This window comes from Martes martes, assembly GCF_963455335.1.
Source record: "Martes martes genome assembly, contig: scaffold_120, whole genome shotgun sequence".
Taxonomy (NCBI): domain Eukaryota; kingdom Metazoa; phylum Chordata; class Mammalia; order Carnivora; family Mustelidae; genus Martes; species Martes martes.
Window position 1 is genome coordinate 128,718 of NW_027666658.1, and position 7,556 is coordinate 136,273.

The following is a 7,556-nucleotide window of genomic DNA, read 5'->3' on the forward strand; positions in this document are numbered from 1 at the left end:
CTGGAGCCCGGGCCAGGCTGGGCGAGCAAAGGAAGAACAGAGGAGTAGGATCGCGGGCTTGCAGGAGAGATGGGGAGGAGAGGGGAGGAGAGGAGAGAGGACCTCCCTGCACATCTCAACCTCGTGGGTCAGATGGTGGCTGGGCCTTGTCACTAGAGCCGGGTTGAAGGTCCAGTTCTGCGGCTTACTGTCACAACCGCTTACTGCGATGATCGCCGTGGTTTGAGTACACGGATGCACGTTTCTGACAGGGGCCCTTTCTCGCCACTCCCTCTTCGGTTCCCCCATCTCCGGCCCAGCCCCCCCACCCATGTTCTTCCCAGTTCCTTTGTCTGCTCTTTACTGGCTTTGTTCCCCCACGCAGTCATCCGTCACCTCTGACTTCATTCACCGCTCGGGGACCGTCCTCAGCAAAGCTGCATTTCCCCCACTTTATTGAAACGGAAGCCAAGATGGGGGACAGCTGGGTGACGCGCTTGCCATTTCCAGGGTAGAAGACGGTGGAGCCAGGATCTGAAGCCATGTCTTTGGTATCCACGCTGTTTTAGCTACAGAAGTCTTCCCTTTTGGGATGCCTGGGTGGCTCAGTCATTAAGCGTCTGCTTTCAGCTCAGGTCATGATCTCAGGGTCCTGGGATCGAGTCTCGCATCAGGCTCCTGCTCAGTAGGGAGCCTGCCTCTTCCTCTGCCCTCCCCCCTGCTTGTGTGTATTCTCTCTCTCTCTCTCTCAAATAAATAAATAAAATCTTAAAAAAAAAAAAAAAAGAAATCTTCCCTTTCATTTATCCAAGCTTCCTAAGGCACCGGCGACGTGCCAGGCATGGGGCTGAGGCCTGGGGCGCAGAGATGGGGCAGGAGGGATGGTTTCTACAGTGGGCACTCAACCCCGTGAGCAGGACAGACATTGACCTAAGCCATCACCGTGTCCCGGGAGAACCACGGTTTGCGACCTCCGCAGACGGGCTCGTGCTCGGCCAGCGCTGAATGACTTCACATGGGGAGCCCGGCGGGCAGGCCTGGGGCACCGGAGCCGGCAGGGACAGGGGTCGTGGCTGGGAGATTAGACACGCAAACACCTCTGTACCACCAAGGTGTTCTGGATCTTCTCCTGGGGGTGATGACGGGCACCTGTTGCCGGATGCGCAGCAAGGAAATGGGATTCCGCTGTGGTAAGAGTCGTCTTTTCCACGGGAACCGAGGGTGGGCGACCAACGGGAGCGGAGACGGTGAGCAGCAGAGCCCAGGGGTTTACGTTAAACAAGGGAGGAAAGGCGTAAACAGGCTTACACATGCCTGTGCTCCAAAACGAGGGGAGAAGGAACGGAAAATTAATTAGAATGGTTATCTGAACGGGGAGGCAGAAGAAGAGTGGGGGATGGGGCCGGAAGTCGGGCCTCTCTGAGGGCGTCCTGTTGGGTGGTTTCTATCATTATAAAACAAAACTATATTTTAAAGATCTTTTTAAATCCGGAAAACTTAAGATGTGAAAACATAGTAAAATGATCGAATAGTTATATATTGAGTTGGTAACATACACAGAGAAGAATTTTTCCAAGTTATTTTATTAATTTTATTTTTTAAAAGATTTTATTCATTTATCTGAGAGAGTGAGACAGAGAGGGAGAAGGGTCAGAGGGGGAAGCAGACTCCGTACTGAGCTCGGAGCCCGATGTGGGGCTCGATTCCAGGACCCTGACATCATGACCTGAACCAAAGGCAGACGCTTAACCGAATGAGCCGCCAGGTGCCCCTGATTTATTTCTTTTAAAGATTTTATTTTTAAGGTATCTCTACACCTAACGTGGGGCTTGAACTCATGACCCCGAGATTGAGAGCTGCATGCTCCGCTGACTGAACCAGCCGGGCGCCCCCTCTGAGTTATTTTTATTTTTTATTTTAAAAATTTAATTTATTTCTTTCCCCTCTGGGTTATCTTTTTTTTTTTTAAGATTTTATTTATTTATTTGACAGACAGAGATCACAAGTAGGCAGAGAGGCAGGCAGAGAGAGGAGGAAGCAGGCTCCCTGCTGAGCAGAGAGCCCGATGCGGGACTCGATCCCAGGACCCTGGGATCATGACCTGAGCCGAAGGCAGAGGCTTTAACCCACTGAGCCACCCAGGTGCCCCTCCCTCTGGCTTATCTTTAAACATGGTGATTTTACAATCACACCTAACGGGGTAGATATGTCCTAAGGACAAGAAGGGCTGCCAAGAAATCCAAACGGTACTCAGTAATCTTGTCGGCATCTGGTCACTAAGAGTATTGTTATTTTGAAGCTGCGTGTGTACCCACGTGCGTGTAATTGCTACACTATGTTACTATGTGTACAGAAATAGTTAGGTTTCTGCCCTCAGTAACAAGAAGTTCGAAGGATAATAAAACAGAGATCCAAATATAAAATCAAGAAATCTAAGTAAAAACGCTGTAATTGTAAATTCGAATTGGAAATCATCAGCATGAGTCGATAAAGTCTTTTCGAAGGGGGCTGTGTTTTACAACCCTGTGTGCTTCTCAGGCCTGGAGACAACCACAAGCAGGGGCATCAGTGGACACCTTGGGCCCAGACAGTGGTTTCTCTCTTTCCCACATGGAGGAACCAGGGCTCCCTGGAGAGATGCGGAGTCCAGATCTGGGACAAGGATATATAGGATGGGTCTGGGATATCGTTTTAGGCCAGAAAACAAGAAATTTACCTAAGACAACTGAAGTCATGCCCGAAAGACTCAGCGGCCTTCTGGAATGGGTTCTTGGGACAAACTAAGTGCGGAAAAAAATATCAGAGAAAGGCTAAAACTCAATGGATCAAAACATAACAAATATATAGAAAATAGAGGAGCTCATATGGTGCTAAAAAAATGAAAGAAAACTCATTGGTCAACTTTGGAGGTTGTTAGAGGAACCATTTGTTATTCTGTAAATTGACAAATAGAGGGGAAGAAGCAAGCGTTTGTCCTGCCTTTTCTGTCCAAATTGTATCTCGGAGAAATCTCGTAGTGGGTTCCGGGCTGCTATAGATAATGACGACAAACGGCCTGGCTTGAAAGAACAGAAATGTATTTTTTCCCCCACAGTTCCAGAAACCGTAAATCCAAACTCAAGGTATTGGCAGTGCCAAGGTCCCCTCTGGTCTCTACGAGAGAGCCCTTCCCTGCTTCTGCCAACTCTGGTGTCTCCAGGAGCCTCTGCCCGAGGTTTCGCGCCGCTGATCTCTGCCTCCGGCTTCACATCACCTTCTCCTCTTCCCTCTGTGTCTGTGTCCCCCTGTCTGTCTCTTACAACACTTGCCATCAGCTTTAGGGCCCACCTGACGATCCAGGACGATGTCATCTCAGAATCCTTCATTAACTTACAAAATCCTTTTTTTTTTTTTTTAAAGATTTTATTTATTTATTTATTTGACAGAGAGAGAGACAGAGAGCACAACAAGCAGGCAGAGAGGAGGAAGCAGGCTCCCCGCTGAGCAAGGAGCCCGATGTGGGGCTCGATCCCAAGACCCTGAGATCATGACCTGAGCCGAAGGCAGCGGCTTAACCCACTGACCCACCCAGGTGCCCCTAACTTACAAAATCCTTAATGGCATCTGCAAAGATCCTTTTTTTCAGATAAGGTCACAGTCTCAGTCTCTGGATGGATGTATCTTTTTTTTTTTTTTTTTTGGTAGGGGGGCACCATTCAACCCTCTACAGTTGGTGAATGGAATTTCTTCCTGGAGCTGTTTCCAGCTCGTAAATTCAAAAGGAATCTTTTTGCAGCCACAGGGGAGCGGTGGACCCAGGTGATGACCCTCCTCGTCTCCTAGCACCTGCGGGTGGAAGGTTGAGAAGGTCTTTGTCCAACAGACGGGCTGGGCAGGTCACCTTTGGAGACACTCAGCAGTGTTAGTATCACTCCGGGTGAAATAAACTAACATTCTGTGCTTCTTGGACTACACAGCCGTGCCTATGAAATGGTCGGCAAAGGAGATTTTTTTTTTTTTTTTTTTGAGCCTGAATCTAATTAAGCCTGTAGCTATGAGCAGTTTCCGGAAAATGCAGGGGATAAAAGGACAGGTGTTCAGTGGGAAGACAAAGGCTCCATGAGGACTTGTCCTCCGCAGGAAACCCCAAGTGTCGGAGAAGAGTAGCTGGCGTCTAACGGAGCTCGGGGACGATGGGCCGAAGGGAGGAATCCAGACCACAGAAAAAATTCCTAAAAAGCAGCAAGAAAAGGACTAGCAACCTATGAGAAAAATCATAAACAGGGACAAGCTGACAATTTACAGGGGAGGAAATGGGAATGCCAGTAAACACATGAAAGCACTCACTCTCACTAGTAATTAAGGTAACGAAAATGGAAACCACAGCAAGGTGCCATCTCACACCCCGAGCCGGGCACAAACCTCAAAAAGTCTGACAGTATCAAGAATGGCTGAGGACGAGGAATCATCCTCATTGTCTGCTGGTAGAATTGTCCACGGGAACCCATACTCTGAAAGCAGCTTGGTGATACCTATTAAATGGAACATGTCATAGCCTATGACCCAGAAATCCCACTTGTAGGTACTGACCCTAGAGAAGCTTGCGTGTGTGCATCAGAAACAAAAATGTTTGCATCAGAATTACCTGTGGTTGAAACATGTGGGAAACATCTTAAGTGTCTGCGAATGGGATCACATACCATAATCATCGAGGTAGTAGATTAGCAAAGAACGAATGAACCAGAACCACACGTATCAGTGCGGAAGACATTCACCAGCCACAGAAACAAGTAGCAGGAAAGATATATACTGCAATATTATTTGTAAAAAGTTAAATAATCACAGGGGGTGCCTGGCTAGCTCAGGCTTGATCTCGGGGTCGTGAGTTCGAGCACCACATTGGGTGTAGAGATTACTTAAAATCTTAAAAAAAAAAAGTTGAACAATAACAAAATAATAATGCACATATGTGATCTTGAGGTGGCCTAATAATCCATAGTAAAGGTAGTTCATGAGAAAAACATGAAATTCAGAACAGTGGTGCTGCTCATTATGGGGAGAGGGAGGAGAACACAGGGACTTTGCTTGTGTCTGTGACGATGTATTGCTTAAAGTGGGTGGTGGATACATGGTGATAATTACTCTTTATTAATTATTATTTAATAACTTAAAAATAGAAATCTGATCACATCACTTTCCTACTCAAAACCCTCCAATGGTTTCCCACACTTCGACCAAATACCAAAGCCCTAATTGTGGTCTCTACATTTGGCTCCTGACTACTTCCTGGATGTCACCTCTCCCTTTTGCTCACTGAGCTCAGGCTATAGTGTTCTTCAGACATACCAAATATATTCCAACCACAGGGCCTTTGCACATACTGTTCTCACTGCACTGTAGATAGGGCACAGGCTTCTGCTCTTTCTTGCCATGCTTCTTCCACCTACATCACTGCAAAAGCCACCAGACCATCTCCTGTTTTGCCACAGAGATTGACAATGAGTTTGAGATGACACTAGGTGTCTCAGGTAACACTGTGGTGGCCTGCTTCTTCACCATTTTGCCTGGAACGGTGATCCCAGGGCTGGGCCCGTTGCTGTGTGATCCTGTTCGGGGCAGAGTTATCTGTGCATTGGGAGAAGAGCTTGCAGAATGGCCCTAGGAGGGATGCGTTGTGGAGGAGGGGTGGACTGTTGTCCCAGGTGGAATCATGGAGGTCTCTAGAATCCTCTCCAGTGGATTCCTGGGCTGATGAGCCACGGGCTCCCTCCAGCCACCCTGGCCCACTGGCAGACCACATAATGGCCCAGGGCACAGCTCCAAGTGCAGCGAGCGACACTGGTGGAGGCTCGGCCCCAACCCGGCTTCTGCAGGTGTTTCAGTCATAAGGGTCACTTGCATTTATGTTGTGCTTCGAAAGTTACCTTAAGTTCCCAAAGACCTCACTTCCCCTTGAGCCTCACAGCAGTGCCATGTGTTCGGGACTCTGACTCCCAAATTTGAGACAGGGAAACTGAGGCCCAGAGTGCCATAGGGATAGAATGGGGATTCTGTGTCTTTCCACCGTCCTGTGATACCTCTCCCTGGGGCAAGGAGGGAGATCAGGAATTTCTCCCACCAGGAGTGGGAAAGGTCCAAAAATATCACGGCTTTCAGCGCTCAGGAAACGATCAAGAGGACGGAAGCCCGAGTTTCAGGCACACTTGCTCCTGAGCTAACTTATTCCCCTGCCCCGCGAGGACACTGAACGGCACTCTTTCCAGTTCCCGGGCCCTCACTAGGGCTAAAGTGTGGTTTCTCACCGAGGGCCGAGGGCTTGGCTGTTTCTGGAAAGGAGGCTCTAGCCAGGAAGCCGCTGGTATGACCAGAAACTCATTCACGTGCTAGTGTCCCGAGGCCTTACCAGGCCAGGCGCCACGCTCCTGGGAGTCGCAGTGGGCGGCTGGAGGCAGGGACTCCTGGTACCACCAAGCGAGCATGTTGCGGGGACAGGCGCAACAGCGGGAAGGGTGGGAGCTGGAAAAGGCGGGGAGGCCCGGGCAGGCGGGGTGGCAGGAATTGATTTTCTGGGGAGGGGCCCACAGCCACCCGGCCTGGCCAACCTGCCACCAGCCCAGCTGGGACCCTTGGCCTCCTCACTGTCCAGCGCCTTCCAGGGGCTCCTGGGGGAGCGGAAGCCTTGGGCCTGATGGAGACCCCTTGGAGGCAGCAGAAATGAGACGGAGAGATAAAGGCACCAGGAAGTGACCATGGAAGGGGTTTGTCCACTCTGCAACACTTGCAGGTAAAAATTCTTCTATCAGGGTTTGTATTAATTAATTATTTAATTAGTTAATATTATTATTATTTTCTGTTTAAGTTTTTAAACACTTCACTACATTTCAGCTCATCAGGCTAGCTCAGCTTTGACGTAGCAAGAAGTTGGGAATTCTGTAAATGTCTAACCCTAAATAATTCATCTGAAGACCAGGCTGGCATGACATTCGTGCGTGCATGTGTGTGCGCACGCGCACGTACAAAGAGATTTGGAAGTTTCCACACCAAGGATTTCAATAATAGAGTCTTCTTGGGTGGGTGGGAGTATGACATTTCCCCGCCTCATGGACAAGCGTCACGTCTGTGATAAGAAAAAATGCAGCGCAACAAAAGAAAGAAGGAAAACTCTGGAATCTTCCAGCATGACCAATTCTACTTCCGTAGTCACTTATATTCTGTTTTAATTGTCTCAAAAGGTTGGAAATGAAAGTTTTCAATCATCCACTGACATTGTTACAACTTCTCTGGGAACTATAAATAGTATTGTCTAGTTGTGTTACTGCTCCCTGTTCGTTTAGGATTCTAGCTGTTCCCCATTACAAACAACACAGACTAGGCATCCGGCTGAATTTAGCTGAAAAATGAAAACAAACAAAAATACCCAAGAAAAAAACGTGAAAGGCTTCAGGCGATGTTAATTTCAGGCGGATGTTATTTCCCTCAGAGCGTCCTTGTAAGTAAATTGCTGGGGTCAGTTTTGTTCCCCCTAAGTGTTTCCCTGGCTACGGCCAAGGCTCCAAAGGGCACCTCCTATCCCAGGGACAACAGAGAGAATTTGCCCC